The 25,848-nt window shown below is 37.2% G+C and overlaps 1 long non-coding RNA gene across 1 annotated transcript in view; it reads right to left on the bottom strand.

Annotated features, from left to right (window-relative positions):
• The window catches only part of LOC138145218 (uncharacterized), a 1,102,603-nt gene that overhangs the window by 744,917 nt on the left and 331,838 nt on the right, over positions 1 to 25,848 (bottom strand). The window lies entirely within an intron of this gene.

The raw sequence follows: 25,848 nt of genomic DNA, 5'->3' as shown, positions 1-25,848 counted from the left end.
GCACGTCCATGGGGCATGGAAGATCTTTAAATCCCATAACCCTTACACCCCAAGAGATAGCAGGACCTGCAGATGGTCTGTATAATTTCCTCTCTGACATTATTACATATTCCTTATAACTGTTTAGATTATAACTAACCTACAACCTATAAAATTATAGGAGAATAGTGGTGGGAGGAGACTAAGCATGAAGTATGGGGCTAAAATGGATGAAAAGGATGCTATAATTGTGTTGGAGAAGCTATCTTTTCTAATATCTATTTTTATATTTTATAATATATTAGTAGAGTAAGGCATGTATAAAACTTATAAATAAAATAATTACACATATATTGGGGGCATGTACATTTTTTTACTGATAGGGTAGATGATCAAAAAAGTTTGGAGACAAATGAGAAAGACAGCAGGGAAAACAGATGGCTCTGATAGCTCTTTCTAAAACCCCCCTGAGATCTTTACGTGTGGAGTATTACCAATTATCCTAGTCATCATCACCAAAGCAAAGCAGCTATCCCTTTTCCTCTCATGGAAATGGATGTTTTGAACTGGGAAGGGCCTTAGGGATTATCTTGCCCACCCAGTCATTTTACCTTCCTCCTGCCCCCCACACCAGGCTCTCTGTTCTGGATGTTTAAAAATTTCCCTTAATGTTTATTTTAACCTGATTTTGACAGCTCTAAAGAGGAATATTAAATAGAATAAAGACTTTCCAGATGTGCAATCCTCTTAAGAGAGACTATTCTTAGTCAAACTCACTGGACAATTGTGAAACTTTTCTATATTCTTGTTAGCCAAACTTCACTTTTTCCTGTCCATCCTGATTTCAATTGAGTTCCTTTGTTGTGCCACATTTTCATAGAACCATAGACTCTCAAAATGAGATGGGAATTCAGAAGTCAGTTTCAACTCCACCTGAAAAGCAGTCTTCTCCAGATAAGTCATTTCTCCTCACCTCGAATATCTCTGGTGAAGAGGAGCCTCCTACCTCTCATGGCAGCCCATTCCACTTTTAGACAGCTCCCAAAGTCACCTCTTTGTAGTTTCCACTCACTTGTCCCCCTTCTGCCTCTGGGGCTAAGCAGAACAAATCTAATTCCTTTTCAACATGACAGCCCTTCAAATATGTCAACAGATATACTTTCCCCTTAAGTCTTTCCTCAACTCCATTTATTTTTGCTCTGTCTTTTATAGTTAGATTCTGCCCACCCCTTATCCAAAGCAATCCAAGAAATGGTTTTTTAGGAAAGCACAAGATGTATGAGGGTCATTTGATTTATATGTGGGTGAACTGTGGTGATAGTGAAAAACAGGATTTATAGTCAACCCTTCTGCTTTTGCTACCAGGGGATCATGGAAGTAGAGCTCAGAGTAGTAAGGTTAATACCTGTGCTTGGACTCTTATTTGCCCCATCTATGGCATATGACCCACTAATTTCCAAATCTGAATTAGCCATTTTCTTCTTATTCAAACAGAGAATTTAACTCTATTTGGCTTATTCTAAGCCTTCCAGTGTTTCTCTTTTTAATTTGTTCTGTGCCTCACTACCAAAATTTAAGCAGAGGATCATGGAAAAGAGCTGGAAAGGACCTTAGAAACTGTCAAGTTCAATTTACTCATTTTACAGATAAAGCAATTCAGAAACAGAGAAAGTAAGTGACTTTCCCAGAGCCACATGGCTAGTTTGAATTTGAGAAAGGATCCAAATTCAGGTCTTCTTGGTTCCAAGTCCAATACTAGATCCACTATGCCACCTTACCTGTCCTGGTCAGCTTTGTTTCCACTGCAAAAGATGGAAGGAAACTTACATATATTATTCCACTGGAAATCCTTATACAATTTTTCACCTGTAAAATAAAAGATAAAAATCACTTTTACAAAAGTATTGTGGTTTATAAGGCAAGAAAGCATGTCTGCCTCCAGGTCTTTAGAAGTAAAACCAGGACTAGAAAGTAGTTGTCCTGATTTCCTTTCCATTTAGAGTCCCTGTTATGGTATAGTGGGTATTTCTTTTGTGTATGGGTTACACTAGAGACTCACTAAGTCTTTTTCAATTCTCATATTCTGTGATTCAGAGATTTTTTGTACTATAGGTGACTTTTTAGAGATAACTCTTGACCAGGGGTGGAGAACCTGCAGCCTCGAGGTCACATGTAGCCCTCTATGCCCTAAAATGCAGCCCTTTGACTGAATCCATACTTCATAGAACAAATCCCCTTAATAAAAGATTTGTTCTGTAGAACTTAGACTCAGTCAAAAGGCCATACCCAAGTACCTTTTAGGCCACATGTGGCCTTGAGGCCATACATTCCCCAGCCCTGCATTAATTCAATTTAAATGACTTTTATTTAGAACTTACTATGTAAAAAAAGCTAGAGTAGGAGGCCATCTCTGCTTCATCTATCAAAATTTTTGGGCAAGCCTAGTCAATAAGCATTTGTGGAGAACTTTTTGTGAGCCAGGCACTTTGTTAAGTGAAATGGATACCAAAAAAAATGTAACAAACACCTCTTACCCCCAAAGAATCTACAACTTAATGGGTGAGACACCATAGAAACAACTATGCACAAACAAGATATGTATGGAATAAGTTAGAGGCATCTCAGAGAGAAGGCATGAGCATGAAGGGAGCCTGGAACAGGTTTCTTTTAGAAGGTGGGATTTGAACTGAGACTGGAAGAAAGCTAGGGAAACTGGAAGGCAGGAATAAGGAGGCATAACATTTCAGGCATAGATGACAGGCAAGGGTAATTCAGAGAGTTGGAAGATTGGGTATTATTTACTAATAATAGCCAAGAGACCAGTGTCACTGGATATTAGAGTATATGGAGGGAAGCAAAGTGTAAGAAGACTAGAATGGACAAGGACAGATTGTGCAGTGCTTTGAAATCAAAGAAGTACTTTTTGAAAATGATACTGAAGTTAACGGGGAGTCATTGGAGTTTATTGAGGGGTGGGTGATATGATCAGACCTATACTTTAGGAAGATCATCAGTTTCCTAGGTGAGTGGAGGATGATTGGATTTGGAAAAGCCTTCAGTCAGGGACACAAAATACAGGATATTGTAATATCCCAAGAGTAAGATAAAGAGGCCCTATTCCAGGGTGGTGGCAGTATCAGAGGAGAGAAAGGTGGTACATATAAGAAATGTTGCAAAATGGCAGGATTTAACAACAGATTGGATATGGGGAGGATGGAAGACAAAATGAGTGAGGAGTCAAGGATGATGCCTAGATTTCAAACTTTGTGACTGGAAGGATGGTGGGGTCTTTGTAGGAAGAGGGAAAGCAGCACAAGTGGAAGGTTTGAGGGAAAAAAGATAATGAGTTTGGTTTTGAACACATTGTAATGGCAAACACAGAAGTTCACACCTTGTTTCAGTTCAAGTTTCTTTTGAGCCTTGTATCATCTGCTAAGAAACAGAATGTGTGAACCCCACAACTTGTGAACTCTAGAGCTCATGAACTCCTGCAAGGGGAAGAGGAAGAGCTAATGACTATATATAAGGAGAGGCCCAGGCTAGAGACAGCAGAACTGAGAAGAGGACTCTGGTGGTGTCAGAGTCAAGAAGGAGAAAACTTGTGGTATCCCGGCACTCTGTTTGTCTGCTCTGTCTGCGTTGATGTTTGTTTGTGATACTTTGTACAGAATCCCTGGGACCTTACTGGAAGCTCTGGAGGAGAATTTTTCTGGTTGTATGTTTACAGAAGTCCTGGAGGAGGGTTTTGGAGGTCCTGGGGCTTTATTGATTATTTCTGCTGACCTCTTGGACTTTGTTTGTGGATCTGTGTTGATTTTTATGTTGATTTGTGTTGAGTTCTCAGACCTTGTTGGTAGGTCTGAGTTGATTTCATAGGCAGATAGTGAATTGATGATGGTGCTGGCAATGTGAATGAGTATTATTGTGGCTCTGTCAAGGTTTGTCTTCCCAGAAACAGGAACTGTGAAGGACTTGAGGTGGGCTGGGCACTGTGAACTTCAATATGGAATGGGGAATGGATGAAGAATTGGACAAGGAACTGGGAACTGCCTGCCTTGAACCCAGGTGACAGTTGGAGCTGGGACCATGGAAGAGGAACCATGGAACCTGAGAACCAGCCTCAAGTCAAGCCAAAAGAAGACTTTAATTGGATACTATATACTGACTGAGAAGATTATGATTCACTGTGACCTAGTGGTGGATAACTTTGACTTTTGTACGTTGTAATTGAATTAAGGATTTTATGATTGACTAAATGAATGTGCTTTGTTGAAAACTGTGTGACCACTTTGGTGAAAACTATGTAGCCATTTTAGTGATGTTGTTGAGTTGTGACATGGTGAATGCTGTATTTTGATTTTCTGTGATAAGTTGTAACATTGTGAGTGCTGTTTTTTGATTTTCTATGAATGTTTTGCTCTGATTTCTTATTAAATAGAGAGCTCACTTTACTATGCAATCAGAACCTTGAAAGCTGTTCACAGCAGCAGTCTTCTGGAAGGATTCTTGTCCATGGCTTTGCACACATTGACTTTGAGATGTCTATAGGGTGTAATAGTGGTAACTAGCAGGCTATTGGAGATAAGAAATTGGAAATGAAAGAGAGGTTGGGGCAAATAAATAAACAATAGAGATGTCCCTATAGAGATATCAATTGTCCATGGGAGCTGATGATGAAGCAAAATAATTTGTGAGGTCTAACAAGTCATGCCATCTTAGTATTCAGGAGAGAGCTCAACGATTCAAAGCAGGATGTTTGCCTTTAGCCTTATCTCCTGTTACCACAAATAAAACATGTCATGATATTGTAGAGATAACCATATTTGGGGAGGAAATGAAAGCAACTGAATTTTACTCCTAACTACATCTCTAAGTAGGTACCAGGGGAAGGCACATTAACTCATTCAACCTCTGTTTCCTCATATGTCAAAAGGGAAAGTTAGACTAAATACCTGATAAGTCTCCTTTTAATTGTAACTTTCTACAAATGTGCTGGTGGCTGTAATGTAATACCAAGCAAAGGCAACTTCCCAGGTTCAAAATACCAGCATAGGTGCTCTCTATTTTATTCAGTAACAAACCCAGAACAGAGAAGATCAAAACATGACATCATTCAAAATACAGCATTTACTAAGTGTGATTAAATCATCTCCAAGGCCTACCCCACCCCAGGACTTTCCAATCATTCAATCAATTACAAAGTCTCTGTTCCAAATACTTCTCCACCCCTAGGCTATACCTTAATTAAGTCCACCACAAAGCCCCTCTTCTCAAATGGAGATTAGTTTCCAAACATAAGTAAAATACATTCATTTGCTCAACCATAGAACACAAAAAGGTCAAAAGTTCCCCACCCCTGGATCACAATTGAATCTACCCCAGAGTTACATCAAGTTTAAACACAGCACTTAATACCCAAATGGAGGTCTTTTCTTCATCTTGACACGAGGCAAGTTCTCAGCAATCTTAGTTCCTGGGGAGACAAGGCTTAGCAAGGCCATAAGATACATTGCCAGTCCCTTCATGAATTTATCCTCTGTCTGTAGAACAGTCCTAGAACCCCTGAACACATTAGCAAAGCCCTCTCCCAGGATTTCTGTAAACATACAACAAGAAAATCCTTCTTCAGGGCTTCTAAACCAACAGAAAGGCTCCCAGACCCCTGCAACAACAGCACTGTCCTTCACCAGTGGACAGTATTCATTCTGTCTGCCGGACAGTCTCCAGACCCCTGCAACAACAGTACTGTCCCTCACCAGTGGACAGTATTCACTCTCTGTCTGCAGGACAGTCTCAGGCCTTCTTAACCAAATGCCAGGTTCCAGGACTTCTTCAACAGGACAGTCTTTCACCAGTGGACAAATCTGGCAAAATAACATCAAAACAGACAGACAAAGTACCAGCAAAACAGCCATGTCTCCTCAGTCCTTGGCAGCTCAGGGGGCAGGTCTCAAAAGTCCAGGGCAATTCAAAGCGGCCACCAGCAATCTCTTAGTCTCTCCCTCTACACGAGGTGCTGCTTCCAAAAAGAACTTCCGCCTCTCTCTTGTCTCTCCAAATCTACGTCACCAGCTCCTCCCAGTCAGGACTTTCTTTTCACATCAAAAAGTCCATCCCACAGGTGGGATTAACAAGCTCTGGGTTTTAATACAATCAATTTGAAAACCAAGCCAATACAGGGGAATCTTTAATTGCCATTACTATCACAGTGGCATACCCCAGTGCAGTATGTCTGCTTATTTCTCATGGAGTGGCCCTCATGGAAAATAGTGAAAGGATCACCACCAATAAAAATAGTTCACTTATGGCAATTTTTGTTGGTGTGGATTTTTGTTGCTTTGTAGAAGAGCATGAGGTCTAATTCTGATTCAACGTTATGATTTCCATACCTTAGAGATGCGACTTTCACTTCTAGGGACGCTAACAAAATTTTCATTACTCTCCAAAGGAGTTTATGAGTTGGACTTGTGTTTTCCAGTATTTAATCTTATTTTTGGGTTTTCATAGCTTTTAGAGATGTTTCCACTTACTTTCTTGAAATTTATAGCTCCTCAAAAAGTATCATCAATTTATATGTTTCCCCATAGATTTTTCTTTGACTTTGGGTTGGTTGTTTGGAATTCATTGCAATAGGTGTTGCATTTTTGATAGCACATTTTCTAGTGTTTTAGCCAGGGTGATTTATAATGTCGTGCAGGAAGGCTTGATTTTGACATGCTTAACACTGATGAATTAGGTGAAATATTTCTCAATCACAAACTCTGCAAAGCCTTCCTTCTTAGTTGAAGCAAGGGTTTTCTCAGGTGAGATCAGAGAGGATTGAGTCAGTGAATAAAACATGAACTAAACACCTCACAATGTCCACAGATTACTTAAAGGCTTCTCCTGGAAGAGAAACAATTTTGTTTAGTATAGTACAGCTACCTGTTGTTAGTCAAAAATGGTCAGATAAAAAAATAAAAAAAAAAACAACAAAAAACAACATCAACAAAAAACCCAATCTGACATCACGTCTAAGTGAGAAGTGACATGACAGGAACTTAGTGGCCATGTGATTGATTCTTCTTATTTGCAGATGAGGAAACTGAGGCCTAGGGAGTTTAAGTGGCTCAAAGATACATAGCTAATAAGCATCAAATATAGGATTTCAACCTAGGTATGCTGCCTCCAGAGAGCCAGTATGGCAGTATGCTTTACACTGTTCTATCCTACCACACATGCACGCACACATGTGCACATCAGCATATGTACACACATGTACACACATAAACACATACATATACAATATACATACATGGATATATATCTATCTATATATACACACACACACACACACACACATTTACACAAATATGTGTGTGTCCATTAGAGGTATACAAGCTGGACTAGCTCCTTTGTAAAACTTCCCAGATCTAAGGCAGGACTGGAGGAAGAAGCCAGGGTTCCAGTCTGTGAAATGTTGGAAAATCACAAATTCCGACTTTCCTGAAATTATGTCACATGTGTAGCAAAATAGCTTGGAACTATTTTGAAAGAAGGAAGTTGCATGGAGAGAATGTCTGATTTTGTGGGGTTTTCCCCTCAACTTTTAACACTGTGAGGAATAGAATTCTGGCTTCTTCTTCCAGCCTTTCCTGAAACCTGGGAAATTTCAAGAATCATTCAGCCCAGGTTCCATATATCTAGTAACTAAATGACACAGATGATAAAAATTATGGCTCTATTTGCATTGACATGATGATAAATTCATTTCCAGACAGTGTATTTCTACCTACAATGCAGAACTATTTTGAAGCAAAATTGTGTCAAATTGTGGGTACAGGCCTTTAATCACTCTGGGCTTCAATTTGCTAATTTGTTAAATGAAGGCATTAGGCCTGATGGTCTCCATAGTCCCTTTCATCTGTAAAATCCAATGAAACAAATGGTCAAAAATATGAAGAACCAGCTTTCTTCTGAATTTCTTCTGAAGAAATGCAAATTACTAAGAACAATATCAAAGATTGTTCTAAATTGATCTTACTAAGAAAAATGCAAGTAAAATAATTCTGAAGTTGTTTTCCAACTAGCAAAGTGGCAAAGATGATAAGAACAAAATCATCCCATTGTTGTAAGGGTTATGGGAAGACAGACACACTTCTATACTGGTTTTGGAGACAGGAAATAGACTAACCATTCTGGAAAACAATTGGGAATTATAGGAGAAATGTCACTACACACTTCACAGTCTCTGAATCAGCAATCATGCTAATGGGGAATGATGATGATGATGAATGAGTATAATAATAATAATAATGCATTTTTATAGAACTTAAAATTTTGCAAAGAGCTTTACAAGGATTATCTTATTTAATCTTCCCAACAACTCTGGGGGATAGATGTTATTATTATCCTCCTTTTAAAGATGAGGAGATTGAGGGAGACAGAGGTTGAATGATTTGCCTAGGGTTATATAACTATTAAGTGTCTGAAATCAGATATAGCTCAAGGAGATTACTAACAGAAAGAACTCATAAAACAAGAGTCATAGCAGTACACTTTTTCTAGCAACACACACACACACAAATCAAAATAAACCATGGAAACAAATTGGCTCCTCATTCATGGAGGGATGATTAACATGAACTAACTGTGTCATATGAGTGATGGAGCGTGATTGTACCATAAGAAATTATGAATATAAGTAAAAAAAAGACATGGGAAGTCTGGTTTTAGTAATGATATGTAGAAAAAGCAGAACTAGAAGAGTAATATATGTCAATCTTACAATAATGTAAATGATAACTCTAAGAAGCAGTGCCATATAGATGAAGAGAGAGCTCTCTTTAGGAGAGCTGATAAGGAGGAAATACATGTCTTCTCAGTAGAGAGGTAGGGATTGTGGATGTGGAATTAAGTATATAGTATTAGGCTTGAACCTCAAATCCAAGGTTGACTTTGCTTAAATAATTTTCTTTGTTAAAAGAAAGGTTCAATAGGGGAAATATGGTTAAGGGGGAAATGGCTACTGTAAAGAAACAAAAACCATCACTACAGCTTAAGAAACAAAAACATTGTATTAAGCTAGCTAGCACACCATTTCTCTTACCTGCAGGATAATGACGTGGTATGAGGAACTTGTTGGTTCCCAAATACCAAATCCCTCATTTTTGAGCCTAGTGTCCCTCTCTGCTAAGTTTAGGTCATGTGATAGAAAGGAAACATTCTGCCTTTGTCTCTTATTTATTGTATAACCATGAACAAGTCACAGCAAGAAGCTCAGTTACCTTATCCATAAAAATGAGATAATAATCCTTGTGCTGCCCACCTCACAAGGTTGTTTTTGGGAAAAGAATTTGTAAAATTGTTAAACTTCTACATAAATGTAACATATTATTAACCCCATTTTTTGACCTTGAATGGGGAACATGTAAGGAATAAGTACTTCAGAAGATCAGACTCATGATAGAGGTCAGCCTTGCTGTTGGTATCCCCCATGCCTTACTATTTCTCTTTTATTCAGGACCCTAACTTGGGTGCCCAGTCAACTCACTTCATTTAAAGGTACCTATGTTTGTGTTCAGGAACGCTTATGCTGCCTGTTTAGTGGATGCTATTTGTTCATCTGTACTATGACTTTTTTTTCCTTCTTTACCTAGATGATTGACCTATCCTATTTTTTTGACATCTATTCTATGTGTCTTGAATTATCTTTCCAGTATTTTATTTCTGATGTGGAAAACAAATGTGAGGCCATGGCCTGCTTAACTTGTTTCTTTTACTTTTTCTATCATAACCTCTTCCCTACCTACCACTGATACCTATGGCACACCCCTTGCCCATGTAGAATTTAACTCCATCTGACCATCAGTTTAATTCATTTTTAGTCTAGGTTTCTCCTGGTCTAACACATTCTGTTACCACTCATGCCTGAACTGCAGAGAACAAGGTCCTGTAAATACAGGGAAAAATCCTCTAAAAGGTAAAACTGGGAAAGAATTCACCTAAGGACCACTTGTTTTTTCCATTTACCCTGCATTTGGGCCACCCATTGGTTTTGCCTTCTTCAATTGGAATATGAACTTCTTGACAATTAGACTGCCTCACTTTTTCTTTTTGTAACTCCAAAGCTTAGCATATAAGTATATGACGTAGAAATATAATTCCATTTCCAATAATGGAAATATAATTCCATTCACTCACTTAGTCAATCAATCATTTATCTCTTTTTTTGTTGTTCCCCCTTTATCCATGGATATAAAGCAGGTATCTGCACAAACCACCCTTCTTGTCTCCCATGGAAACCCTAACACTGTATAATCTATTTAATTAATTTTACTTCAATTCAGTTGGACAATTGCATGAGGGAGTGGGTAGCTTGCTTTAGTAGAAAGAGAGCAGGTTTTGGAGCCAAAAAGGCATGGGTTCAATTCTCACATTTGACATATACTAGCTATATGATGTGGACAAATTAATTAAACATTAGTTTAGTACTCTATGTAAATAGTAGTCTAGTAACTTATGTAACTTCATAAGACCAAAAGTTTAATCTTATAGAACTCCTCCTCTAAAACGTACTTGGGAACAACTAATTGTTTGAACCTTTAAGGAAAAGCTGAACAAACTTGAAAGGATATATTTTTGCCGAATATATTTACTACTCTAGAAATATCAATCATGAGAGACTTATGGGTCTACCCCTCTTGGGAATATGCTAACTGATCACTGGTTTTATATGTAATGGAGTGTGTTCATGGCATCCATGTATGCTTTTCTAGTGTCTTTGCTCACTGGAGGAACATGAGGTTTACAAACTCAGTCTTTTATATATAGGTAGAATTAAGTAAATAATAATTTAATTTTAGCAAGTACTATTGATACTATTCATTTGTTAAAGCTTACTGTATAGTGAAAACCTTAAAGAATAACCTTTTGGGAATTAAGAATTTGAACAGTCTAGTTGTAGTCAAATGAAAAGTGTGTAGAAACATAGGAACATAGGATGTTTATTTAAAGTCATTAGATCCAAGCCCTTGATTTTATAGGTTAGGAAACTGAGGTCCAGAGAGGTTCAGTTACCTAGGGTCACAGAGCTATGAAGTATCAGAGGTAAGATGCAAAACTAGGTTTCTTTAACTCAAGACCATGTTTCTTAAATTATTGATCAATTCATACTATACAATTATAATTTAAAGGCAGGAATATAAGCATCCTAACAAAAAATACAAATACTAAAACTTACAAAAACCATATAATGCCTTTTCTCTTTCTTAATGGCTCCAATCCCACTGTAAAACCATGGGCTTACATTTTCAATTCAATTAACAGCTCAAATTTTTGTCAGTATACCACTATTTTCCACATGATTTAAAATGCTGATTGACATTTATGAAGATGTAAATTCAAACCTGTATAAAGTGATGCCACAAGTGGCTAGATGCAGGCTGTCTATGAATCCAGACATGCTCAAGGCTTGGCAAAGCCTGAACTTTACTAACTGAAAACTGGAAACAAATGTTATCCTTTTGTCATCTGACATTTGAAAATTCATTGACCTTTATCTTGCTTGCAACAATGTTGTGATTTTATTTCACATGCTTCCTCATTTCCTTCTCAGGTAAAATTGTTCTGTCTTTATTACAGTATGAAGGAGCCTCCTGAGTTCTGATCTCATTGTTCTTCATTGTTATTCATGATGTTAGGCATGAGAATTTGTTTGTTTAGGGAAGATTATTCAGGATATTGGCCATATTCGCATAGAGGGACATTGTGTATTTCATATGGTTTTATAATAATTTTCCTAAGACAGATGGGGGAGTATAAGGCATGGCAGGGGGAAAAGTGGAGGTAAGAGAGACTGCAAAATGAATCCAAAGAGGAAAAGAATGGAAGGTGTTGTGATGATTTTTGGAGAATGGAAGTACCATGTTTTCATTATGAAGGGTAATGGGATACAATTAAATTCAATAGAGTTATCCTTTATTAAGCACCTGCTCTGTACAAGGAACTCTGTTAGGTATTAGGGATTCAAAGATAAGATGGAAAACAAATTCTTCACTCAAGGGGCTTATAATCCACTGAAAGATAGTACAATACATACCTAGAAAAGGAAACGTATGGTCATTTGGAAAGGTAAAGAACAGTAACTGGGTCTGATAGCTGAAAGAGCTCATTGACTAAGTCATTGTCATCAATAAATGATCTGTGTGGAAAACTATGGTATCTCTAATATCACTTTTGTCTCAAGTTTAAGTTACCCATGTTTTCCTTTTGGATTATAAATTCACGGTCTTTTTTATCACTGTCTTTAGCATGTTTAAGTGCCCACTAGTTACAGAACACAGGAGATAAAAAAACAAACATGGAATAGTCCCTGTCCTCAAAGATCTTATGCTCTACCAAGGTGATATAACAGGTATACAGACAAGTAAGTTCAACAGAATATAAACATGGGGGAACACTGAGAGCATGTGTGTGTGTGTGTGTGTGTGTGTGTGTGTGTGTGTGTGTGTGTTTGTGTTTGTGTGTGTGTGTGTGCATGAATACAAGTTGGTATCTGATTTGAGCAATTAAGGAAGCTTGGGATTCTACATAGCAGAGGCAAAGAAAGATTTTCACAGATAACCATTTAGGTAGCCGAAAATGAACACAAACACACATACATATACTACCACTGCTACAATCACCACCACCACTACTCACAAATACTCAACAACATTTAGCTGTTTCATGATTGGGCTAACTTGTGTTAACATTTTCAAACTATTTGACCTCTCCAGGCCTCAAGTGTTCAGTCTTATCATCTGAGAACTGAAAGAACTTAAGAGAATTTTAAACTTGGGGTCTATGAAATTTTTTTGTTTGCTTGCTCTTTTAAAATATGATGACTCTATTTCAATATAATTTTTTGTGATCCAATGTATTTTATTTTATGCTTTAAAAATGTTTTTCTAAGAAGGTGCCCATATGCTTCACCAGACTGCCAAAGGGGTACATGATTTCCCCCAAACAATTAAAAACAACTGAACTAGATGATTTTTCTCATATTTTTCTAACACTAAAATAACTTTACTTCTCTTTATCTTAAATGAGAGTTTTGGAACACACTTGAAGTTCATTCCTAATCTGACATTGTATCATCATCATTGGAGCAGAAATATGTAGTGCCCTGAATTAGAAGTAAAAAGCCCAGCACTGACCCATATCTTTGACTCTGCCATTAATTACACGTGTCCCTTAGGGAAGTCAAATAGCTTTTCCAAGCCTGTTTCCTTATCTTAAATATGGAGATAGCATACACATCACATACCTCACCAAGTTGCCATGAAGAAGAAATTCACAACTTTTAAAGTCTTTAGAAACATGGGCTATCCTTCCTTTACTACCTCATAGTCAGAACAATAGATGGATAGCTACCAAAAGAGCTTCCCCCCTTATCAACCAGCTTCCCTTGAATAGTTGATTAAAAAGCAAATAAACAGACAAACAAAAAACACTAGTGCTGCAGTGCTTATTTAACCAGAGTCATGGCATTGAATTGCTGAAGCAGGATGGGGATATTAACTGTGGTATGAGGTGTCAGAGAGAGGACATTATGAGGCAGCTAATGCTTTTTACTAATAGTAAAAGATATACGCTCTAAGTACCTGGAAGACCTCCTAGAGTAAAATGGGAGTCATTCATCAGCTAAAGCTTTAAGGTATCATTTAATTTGAGAAGTGAGAGAAATTAAATTATTCTTGGGAGGGCAATGCAAATTCCATTCCATGTAATGGAATGAAATATTGATTCAATGCAGTACTTACTGAATATAGGCTGAGTTATGCCATTTACCTAGAGCCTGGAAGGCAAGGAGTATGAGGGTTCCTGGATACTTATTTACTTTTTGTACAGCAAGACATAATTCATGGATGCAAATATGATTGTCTTGCTTACCATGGTACACTAGTTATCACAGATGGAACTAACAGAAAGGTTTGCATTTCCAACTGAGAAAATGACTGGATTTCTGTCAGAAGGAAAGAAAAAGGAAGAAAAAAAGTCCAAAAGAAAGGAAGGAAGGGAGGGAAGGGGGAAGGAAGGATGAAGAAGAAATGAAAAAGAAAAGGAAGGAAGGAACAAGGAAGTATGGAAGAGAAAAGCATAATGAATTTTGAAAGACTTCAGAACTCTGATCAATGCAGTAATAAACCAAAATTCCATAGAAAATCAGTAAAGCTTATTACCAACTTTGTGACAGCGATGTGATGTACAAAATGGTACAAAATGAGGAATGCATTTTTGGACGCTGCCAGTGTAGAAATTTGTTTTTCTCAACTTTGCATATTTGTTACAGGGATTTTGTTTTCCTTCATTTTTAATTGGTGTGAGGGTCTACAGGACACAGAAGAGGGGCTAGGGCTGCCAAGACAAAAGAAAAAAAGAGAGACTCAATGAAGCATTTTTTTTTTAATTCATAGAAAATAACAAAAAAGCCACAAGGAAACACAGACAAGTAGATAAGCTTTGTAAGGTTTATGTAACACTTTGCTTACATCTCGTTTGAAATCTCATTGTGGTTCTCACAATAATCCTTAACTTTGAGGTCCATACTATTATACCTGTTTTGCAGAATAAAAAACTGACACTTGCTCAAGATTGCACACAATGTAAATACTGAGGTAAGGTTTATACTCAATTATTACTGACTCCAAGTTCATCACTCCATTATTCTCTATGGCATATTGAGGTGTTTGGACTAGATAGCAGTTAGGTGGCCCAGTGGATAGAGCACTGGGCCTGGAATCAGGAAGACCTGAATTCATATTTAGCCTTTAACCCTTATTAACTGTGTTAGTCACTTAACTCATTTGACTCAGTTTCCTCATCTGTAAAACAGGGATAATAATAGTCCTTACCTCCCTGGGAAGGATCAAATGAGACAATAATTGTAAATTTATTAGCACAGTTCCTGAAACATAGTACATACTACATAAGTGTTAACTATTATTATTATTATCATTATTACCTTAAGAATGGATTCTTAGTATCTGTGTATTTGCTGACTCACTTTCCATCTATGGGCCTCATCAATAAAATGGAAATTTTTGATTAGATTATCTTTAAAATTCCTTCTAGTTTTCACACTTTATGATTCCATCTCTTCTTTTTCCATATCACTAATATGGCACATTTACTATTCTCATTCATTATATTATGCCTATTATCATATTTGTCCATTTTTGCTGTCTTTATTCCCCCCCCCATTTTCATATTTAATCCAGAGCCAGAAAAGAAGATGTAGCAAGTTATTATGAGATCTTTGTAAGGAATAACATTATCATAGATCCCCAGAAGAATTAGTATATAAGTGAATATTTTCTCTAGTGTCACCAGTCTCCCAGTTCTGTACCCATTTCCCTTAGTTGCCAATCCCCTTTATGCCATTCCTATCAAAACCTTTATTTGAGAAGGAAACTGACAAAATTGCTTCACGTTGTGGTGTCAATAACTGAGAGTAACAAAGAGCGTGGTTTTAAACTTGCGGAATGTAGGGATGATTTCATTCTATGCATGTATAACCACTGCACCTAGCACAGTGTCTAGCACCAATCACACGCTTAATACATGCTTCTTGATTGATTGAATCCATTTCGGGGGAAGGAGAGGGGAAATTGGCATTTTAATGAATATTAAAGATTTAAGCTAAGCAAATGACATTCCTATTAAGGCAACAGATAGTTTGTTGTTTTGAGCAGAATGTGGTAAGACTATAGAAAGCTCTCAGTGCCCTTATGGTCATATTGTACTCACTTACTTTGCCTTTAGGAGAGGGCAACCCTACAAATCTCCATTATAGCAGGTAAAGGAAGTTAAGAAATTGGGATTTTTCATTTTCACAATGCAACAAATAGATTTGGTTTGACCAGATTCTGGTCCATTTCTTGCACCTACATTCACACTCAGGATAGGTTGACAGAATTGAATCATGAGTGGGAGGGAGAGATTAGTCTAACAATAATGGGAAATTTCCAAAACATGAAAATGCTTCCTCTGTAATCTGAAATAAATAAGGAAATTGTGCCATAGTTTAGAAACATGTTTTCACATGTAAAGGTATATTTCTACAATTTATTTTTCTGCTTTAAAAAATAATTTCTCTAAGGCATTATGTTTGCAATGTTCATTTAGTTCTCTATTTTAGTTGGAGAAAAGATTCATCCTTTCATTAGAATGGTCCTCTCCTTGTCCCTCTTCTGTACATCAAAATTTCTATTTTTACCTCGTTTGATTTTGCAACAGAAAATAAGGTAGCCCTTCTTCTTGCACAGGCTAACACCTACACTTGTGTCCATGATCCCATTCCTTCTGGTTGCCTCTAAAACTCTGATACATTTGTCCTCCCCACTCCTCACTTTCAATTTGTTGTTCTTCAATGGGATCTTTTCCTTCTGCCTACAAATGTTTTAAAGTCTCTCCTACTCTGAAAATATCTTCATTTTGTTCTTCAAGTCACCCATGCATCCAACCTAATTTCTTCTGTTTTTAACTCTTAAACTTCAAAAATTGATGTTCTTAACTTTTGAGCACTTTTGTGCATGTGTGTGTATATTTATCATGGAGCCCTTTGGTAGTATGGGGAGGCCTATAGTCCCCTTCTCAGAGTATGTTTTTGTTATCTACATTCATAATTAAGGAAATGGTAAATGTAATGAGAGATTAATAAAAATAAAGATGCATTTTTTCCATTCAAGATCATGGACCACATAAAATCTATCCATGGACTTTTGGACTTCTAGGGTCTATGAATCCCAGGCTAAGAATCCTTGTTCTGGAAAGAGTAGTCTGCTCCTATACTATCTCCTACTACTAATGACCTAATCACTCCTTAGTCCCAGAAATCTGGTTTCTCTTTGAAGCACTTAACTGAAATTGTTCTTTCTGATGTCAGCAATGAACTCTATGCTTTCAAAAATGAATGGCTTTTTTTGAGTCCTCATCCTTTACTTTTCTGACTAAGCCGGGCTTTTTTTTGAGTCCTCATCCTTTACTTTTCTGACTAAGCCCTTCTTGTCAAGGGAAATATGATCTCTTTTCTTTTTGTGACTGTGACATAGTAGATTCCTATTTTCACTCTCAATATTATACTTTAGTGACACGATTTATTGTTGCAGCTTCAATGGTTACTTCTTTAATGATGTTCATGAAATCTTTATTTGTTCACCTTTTGACTCACAATTTCTTTTTTTAATTTTTTTTCAAATGCTTTATTAACTTCTGATTTGCATCATTCATTTCCGCCAGATTTTGAGTTACAAATTTTCTCCTTGTCTTTCCCCTACCCACCGGCCCAAAATAGCAGTCCCACAGGATATCCCATCCTCCAATCTTCTCTCTCCCATATTTTCTCCCATACCCCTTTCGACTTTTCAGTGGATCTCTATGCCCCAGTGCCTGTGTATCTTAGTTCCCAATATTCAAATGTATATAAATATATATGTATATATATTTGAATATTTGATTTTAAAACTTTGAATTCCAGATTCATTCCCTTCCTCCCTTGTCACCCACCCTTACTGGGAAGATAAGCAGTTCAGTATAGGTTGTATATGTGTGGCTAATGCAAAACAATAACATAGTAGATATATTGTAAAAGACTTACTATATTTCCCTCCCTCCTATCCCACCTCCCACTTGTTCTATTCTCTACTTTCATCCCATCCCTTTTTAAAAGTGGGTGCTTCCAACTTCCCTCCTCCCGCAGCCTGCCCTCCCTTCCATCATCCCCCCTCTCATCCCCTTCCCCCCTACTCTCCTGTAGGGAGAGATACCCTGTTTAGTGTGTATTTCATTCCCTCCCCGAGCCAAATTCAGTGAGAATAAGGTTGACCCATTCCCTTTTGCCTTCCTATTCTTCCCCTCCATTGTAACCATTTTCGCTTGCCTCTTCTATATGAGATAGTTTACCCCATTCTGTCTCTCCCCATCTCCTCTCATTATATTCCTCTCTCACCTCTTAATTTCACCTTTTAAGTATCATCCCTTCCTATTAAATTGGTCCTGTGCCCTGTATCTATGTATACCTGTAAACATATATAAACACATTCACATATGTATTCATATACCCATATACCCTTCTACATAGACATTATGTATATATATGTATATATGTATGTATATATATGTATGTATGTGTGTGTGTGTATATATATATATATATATATATATATATATATATATTTCTATTCCCTTAAACTACTGAGAAAAGTTTCCTAAGTTACAATTATTGTTTTTCCATGTAGGAATGTTAATAGTTCAACTTTGATAAGTTCCTTATGGTATTTTTCCCCCTGTTTACCTTCTCATGCTTCTCTTGCTTCTTGTATCTGAATGTCAAATTTTCTATTCAACTCTGTTTTTTTCAGCAAGACTGCTTGAAAGTCCTCTGTTCCACTGAATGACCATATTTTCCCCTGAAACATGATACTCAGTTTTGCTGGGTAAGTGACTCTTGGTTTTAATCCCAGATCCTTTGACCTGTGGAATATCATATTCCAAGCCCTTTGATCCCTAGTGTAGAAGCTGCCAGATCCTGGGTTATCCCGATTGTGCTTCCACAATATTCAAATTGTTTCTTCCTGGCTGCTTGTAATATTCTCTCCTTAATTTGGGAATTCTGCAACCTGGCTATAATATTCCTAGGAGTTTTCTTTTTGGGATCTTTTTCAGGAGGTGATCGGTGGATTCTTTCAACCTCTATTTTGCCCTCTGGTTCTAAAACATCAGGGCAGTTTTCTTTGAAAATTTCCTGGAGGATGATTTCTAGGTTCTTACTTTTATCATGATTTTCAGGTAGTCCAATAATTTTTAAATTCTCTCTCCTGGATCTATTTTCCAGGTCAGTGGTTTTTCCCATGAGATATTTCACATTTCTTTCTATTCTTTCATTTATTTGGATCTGTTTAACACCATCTTGATTTCTCATAAAGTCATTAGCTTCCATTTGTTACAGTCTAATTATGAAGCAATGATTATCCTCATTGAACTTTTGAGATTCTTTTTCCATCTGAAAAATTAGGCCTTTTAAGACATTCTTCTCCTCATTGACTTTTTGAGCCTCTTTTGCCATTTGAGTTAGTCTGTTTTTAAGGTGTGATTTGCCTCAGTCAGGCTGTTGACTATCATTTCGTAATTTTCTTACATTGTTCTCATTTCTCTTCCCAATTTTTCCTCCACTTCTCTTATCTGCTTCTTAAGGTCCTCTATGGCCTGTAACCAGCTTGTATTTTCCTTTGAAGCTTTTGGTGCAGGAATTCTGACTTCACTGTCTTCCTCCTGTTCCATGCTTTGCTCCTTTTCGTCCCCAAAATAGGAGTCTAATGTTGGAATCTTATGTCTGCTTTGTTTTCTTTGCCTGGTCATGTTGCCCCTCAGTCACTTGACCTTTGTCAAGTCACTTGACTTGGCTTTTTGCCACAGTAGGACTCTGCCACCAGACAGGGGAGCTTTCGTCCCAAACACTGGGGTTATCTCAGCTGCTAGAGGTATTATATGCCATCTCTGAGGTCTCCACATGCTCTGGCAAGCTGGACACATACCCCAGGACCTCCACCCTAGACTGCAATCCAGATCCAAGAAGGTTAAAGCAAGAGCAATTACCCCTCAGACTGGTGCTTGGTCCCCCTACACTCTGCAGGCCAGGAGCTGAAGCTGCCACGTGGCCTGGCACTGGCTGGCTCTGCTAGCGTCTCAGTGGCTTCTTGCCCTGGGAGCAAAAGCCACACACTCCCACTTACTGGGTCCCAAAGTTCAGACTGCACGGATCTCTCACTTTGTCCTTCGCTTTGTCCTGTGTTTATAAATCTGGAAACAGCCACAGCTGCTGCTGATCTGGACTCCCTCTGGCCGGTGGCTGGTCAGGCTCACCCTGGGGCTAAAGCCTCTGTGTGGGCCTGGGCTCTGCTCCCAGAGCATGCGCTGGCTGATTCCTGCCAGCCTGCTGGGCTGTTCTCGGTGGGAGGTTAGCTTCTCTGTGTCATTTTGTGGGTTCTGCAGCTCCAAAGTTTGTTTAGAGTCCCCTTTTTATATGGATTGGGGAAGGTGGAAGCCGGAGCAGCAGGGAAGTCCTGCTTCTACTTTGCCATCTTGACTCTGCCCCCTTGACTCACACTTTCAACTGTCTAAAGTGTATTTCTACATGGATGGACCACCAAATACCTCAAACTTTTATGTCTGGAAACTGAAATTTTTGACTTTTAGAAACCTGGATTTTGTCCCAACTTCTAAATGTCAATGGTTGTCATCTAGGCTTGAAATCTTGAGATTATCTTTGACTCTTTCATCTCTGCCATCACCCATATATATTTAATTGCCATGGTGTTTTTGATTCGACCCTGAAGATATCTCTTGAGATTGAGTGGAAAGAGCATACAACACTGGCTCTCGAGCGAGGGGGCCAGGGTTATGCTTTCACCTGAGACACTTTATGAACTTGAACAAATCACGCCATGGGTCTCAGTTTTCCTATCTTTAAAGTGAGGAGTGTAGTACTAAGTGGTCTCTGATACCTCTTTCATCTATAGATCTGTGATTCACTTGCTCCATATCCATCCTCTTTACATACTGTTAAAATTCTTATTAGATTCACCCCAGTGATCTAGAGTCTAGCTAGTCAATATCCTTTTGTATTCTACTCTGTCAGACAGCATAGTGCCTATCCATTCCAGGTCTGTGTTATATTCAAATTTGATTAGTATAACATCTACACTTTTATCTAAGTCATTGAAAAAAAATTTAATACCATAGCTTTTTTTTACTCTATTCATAGATCTATGGGCTACTCCCATAGAGATCTCTTGTCTTGTTTAATGTTGGGTAATGACCACACTATGAGTTCAGCCATTGAATTGGTTCTGGGTCCATGCAATAGTATTATTATTGAATTTGTGTTTCGATACATGGCAACAAGGGCACGAATAAAGCTCAGATTCTCCTTGATTCCAAGTCCTATCCTCTTATTAATATATCATGCTTCTTCTCTGGGGCCAAGCAAAACAAATACTATACTAAGTCTTTCATTTATTTCTTGGTATTATTTTTACCTTAGCTCTGTAAGGTTATGGGATTTAAAGATCTTCCATGCCCCTGGAATTTGCTGACATAGCAGGAAGGGGTGGGGCAAGAGGAAGCAGAAGCCAAGGTAGAGTATCTGTGATGACTGGCAGCAGTGGTGGCGGCAGCAGCAGCAGTGGTGATGGAGGCAGGCAGAGGTGGAGGCAGAGGTGGAGGCGTGAACTCCTTTTTTTGAACCAGACAGAATTTCTCCTAAGGACTCCTGCTGAGGACTGCTAGGGACAGGAATCATGGGGGCCAGAGCAACCAGGAGCATGCTTCCTGGAAGCTGAGCAGTTGCCATGAGTGGGGAGAGGAGGACTTTTGCATGAGGTAGCCTATTCTGTTTTGAAGGCTTGAGAATGTGGGTGTTTACTACATTAACTACATGTGCCAACTTCATAACTACTGTGATGGCTTTGACTTTCTGGTTTTGGCACTCCATCTTCTGGTATTTGAATAAATGTTGTAGCTTTATTCCCCATGTAGAGAGTCTGGTATATTTTGTGATTATTCACCATATCAGCATATTTATAGTTTCCATAGGCATTGTGAATATTTCATTGTTGATACAAGTTCTCACAATTGATTATGAAGTGTGAGAGGAGGTGTGGAGCTCAGATGGCAGAATGAAGCAAGTCTTTTTGTTGTTTTTCTCCATCTTCTAAACAACTTAAAAATGTATCAGATCAAATCCTGAGTGGGATAGCTAAAAAAAGTAACAGAGACACATTTTTTTTCCATTATTGGACAGCTTAGAAGGACAGAAAGAGAGGTCTGCAGGTACTGGCAGCAGGCAGGAAGCACACAACCTAGAAGCAATAGCAGTGGCAGTAGAAACAATAGCAGAAGAGGCAACATGAGTGCTCAACCGCTAAAGATGTAAGGAGTCCAAACCCATAAAACCTCTGTGACAGCACTGGGTATAGGACTGGGTACCATTGGACAGCTATTTCAACTATTACCCAATTATGGGTCACAGTTTCAGGTCAGAGAAAGGTGGTTACAGTCTACAGTTGTGAGGGAGCAAAGGTCCTACTTCTGTAAGGACCACAGCACAGACTGGGGAGATAGTGGCCTGAACTCTCTGCAGATCACACTGTCTGGAAGCACCAGAAACATATGCTCCTCTATATATAGCCACCAAAGCTCAGGCTAACCATCCCTCACAGAGGTGAGCAGAGGTCATCTCTAACATAAAATTCAAAGTCAAGAAATAAGATGGGAAAAATTAGCAAAAAAAACCCCAAAGTAATACATGAGCATGAAATGCCTCCAGGGTTAAAGCAAAGTGTAAGACACAAACTGAGAAGAAGATAATGACATAAAAATATCTAGAAGCAAAGCCTCAAAGGAAAACTTCAAATTGGCACAAGTACAAGAATTACTGAAAGAGCTAAAGAGATTTTTTAAAAAAGCAAAAAAAAAAAAAAAACCAAACAAACAAAACCAAAACCAAATTAAATTAAATAAAAAGAATGAAGGAAAATTAGCAAAAGAAATGAAAACACTGAAGGCAAATTACCAAAAGAGAATTAATAATTTAGTAAAAGGGGTACAAAATCTCAATGAATAAAATAATTCCTAAAAAAACTGGAATCAGTCAAGTGGAAGATAATGACTCTATGAGACATCAAGAAACAAATAAAGATAACAAAAGAAAATGTGACATATCTCATAAAAATGTCATAGAAAATAGAGGAGAGATATTTTAAGAATTTTTGGACTACTTAAAAGTCATGATAAAAAAAGAGGTTAGATATGATAGTTCAAGAAATTGTAAAGGAAACTGCCTAAATATAATAGAACCAAAAGAAACATAAAAATTGAAAGATTCCATTGATCATCTCCTGAAAGAGAGCCCCAAATAAAATGCCTAGGAATATTATAGTCAAATCCCAGGGCTCTCAGGTCAAGGAGAAAATACTAAAAGCAGTGAGAAAGAACCAATTCAGATATCAGAGAGCCAGAGTCAGCATCACAGATGATTTATCAGCTCCCATGTTAAAGGAGTAGAGGGCTTAGAATATGATATTCCAGAAGGCAAAAGAGCTAAGATTTCAAACAAGAAAAACCTATCTAGCAAATAGAGCATAATCTGAACAGGGAAAATGGAAATTTAAATGAAATGGAGGATTTTCAAGAATTCCTGATGAGGACAAGAAAAGAACCGTGTAGAAAATTTGACATTCAAACACAAGACTCAAGAGAAATATAAAAAGATAAACATAAATGAGAAGTCATAAGTGATTTAATAAGTTTATTTATATTCCTTTGCAGGAAAATGATACATTTAATTCCTAAGAACTTTATCATTATTAGGAAAGTTCTAAGTTCTACATAGAAGGAAGGCTCAGATATGAATTTATTATGTTGTAGTAGTCTCAAAAAAAGGAATAGAAGAGTGAGAAAAAAGGATGAACTGGAAGAAAGGGGAAGAGAGAGGATAAGTATGCAATATTCTGTCACATTAAAAAAAAGTTTGCAAGGAAGAGGTGTTTTTGTTTTGTTTTGTTCTTTACAATCCAGGGGAAAATGGAGGGGAGTAGACAACACTTAAACCTAACTCTTATTTGAACTGTTTCAAAGATGGAAAAACACCCACACACACCCACACCCACACCCATGCACCCACACACACACACACACACACACACACCTAGGGAGCCGGGTATGAATGTTTATCTTGCTCAAAGGAACATAGAAGGGAAAGGGGATAATAGAAAAGGAGAGGTAGTGGTAAGAGGGAAGGTAGATTAAGGAAGGCAGTTATCAAAAACTACAGATTTTTGAGGTGAAAAAGAGAATGATAAATAGAAAAGAATAGTATGGAGGGAAATATAAAGTTAGCAATCATAACTGTGAATACAAATGAGATAAGCTTATGAATAAAATGGAAGCAAAATGGATTAGAAACCAGAATTCAACAATATATCATTTAGAAGAGATACACTTAGAAGAGAAAGACATACACAGAATGAAAATAAAGGGCTAGAGCAGAATTTATCATACTTCAGTTTTAGTAAAATGTCAGGTGTAGCACTGTTGATCTTGGACAAAACAAAAGTAAAAACAGACCTATTTAAAAGAGATACACTGGTTTACTGAAAGTTATCATAGGAAATGAAGTAATCCCAAACAGATATGCACCAAATGGCATAGTATACAAATTATTGAAGAAAAAGTTAAAATAGTTAGATGAGGATAAAGACAGTAAACCTATATTAGAAAGAGACCTCAATTTACCCTTCTAAGATCTGGATAAATCTAACCATAAAAAGAGAAGTTAAGGAGATTAATAGAGTTTTAGAAAAGTTAAATATGATAGACCTTTGGAACAATTGAATACTAGTAGAAAGTATACCCTTTTTTCCTAAAACTCACAATGTACTAGAGCATAAACCTTTAGAAAAACAAATGTAGAAATGCTAAATGCACTGTTTTGGGGCCATAATGCAAAAAAATTATATTAAGTTAAGGAACCCTGAAAGATAGAATATAAATGAATTGGAAACTAAATAATCCAATCCCAAGAAAATAAGTGGATAAAGAACAATTCAGAAGATGATTAATAATTTTATTAAAGATCATTTCAATAATGAGACAAAATACTGACATTTGCAGGATAGAGCCAAAGCAGTACTTGAGAGAAAATTCATTTATCTATATTGTTACATTGATAAAAAGAGAGAAATAGTAGATTTGTGAACTGGGTATGCAACTAAAAAATTATAAAAAGCACAAATTAAAATCCCTACTTAAAAACCAAATCAGAAATCCTGAAAACAGGAGACTTTACTAAAACTGAAAGTTAAAATTTGAACTAATAAGTAAAACTAGGAGCTGGTTTCATGAAAAAATAGATAAACTATTGGCTAACTTGCATTTTGAAAAAAAGGAAGAAAACCAAATTACTGATCTCAGAAATGAAAAAGATGAATGCATAATCAAGGAAATGAAATTAAGGCAATTATTAGGAGCTATTTTGCACAGCCATACACTAATAAAATTGACACTCTAAATGAAATGGATGAATATTTACAAAAATATAAATTGCCCAGAATAATAGAAGAGGAAATAGAATACTGAAATAGTTTTATTTTAGGGAAAGAAATTAAACAATCCATAAATGAACTCTAAGAAAAAATCTCCAGGACCAGAACAAATTACAACTGAAACCTATCAAAACTTTAAAGAACAATTAATTCCAATATTATATAAACTTTTTGGAAAAAAAGAAGTCTTATAAAATTCCCTCTATGACATAAATATAGTTTTGATGTCAAACCATGGAGGGCAAAAACCAATAGACTTAATTACCTACTGAATATTTTTCCTAGTGGATATTGATGTGATGATCCATAACAATTTCAAAGGACTCATGAAAGGAAATATTATCCATTGCCAGAGAGAGATCTAATCAGCTCAATGCAGATTGAAGCACATTTTCTTTTCTTTAAGTTGAAAAGGGTTATAAAATATTTTTCTTTTAAAAAAATTATTTACTTTTAGTTTAGAACATTTAGTTCCTCAAGTTTTTGAGCTCCAGATTTTCTCCCCCTCCTTCTCCTCCCCCCCCACCACCGTGGTGGCATGCAATCCAATATAAGCTCTACATATACCTTTAAGTTAAACCTTAGTCAAGTTGTAAGGAAGAATTACAACCAATGGAATGAACAATGAGAAAGAAGAAGCGAAATAAAACAACGAAAAAGAGAGAGAGCAAGTAGTTTGCTTCAATCTTCATTCAGTCTGCAAAATTCTGTCTCTGTATGGGGAGTGCCTTTGCCATCATGAGTC

Source organism: Petaurus breviceps, unplaced genomic scaffold, assembly GCF_028583685.1.
Source record: "Petaurus breviceps papuanus isolate PSGF00001 unplaced genomic scaffold, PetGlider_PUasm1.0 90731, whole genome shotgun sequence".
Lineage (NCBI taxonomy): Eukaryota > Metazoa > Chordata > Mammalia > Diprotodontia > Petauridae > Petaurus > Petaurus breviceps.
Note: the sequence above shows the minus strand (reverse complement) of the source record. Positions and strands in the feature narration are given on the sequence as shown.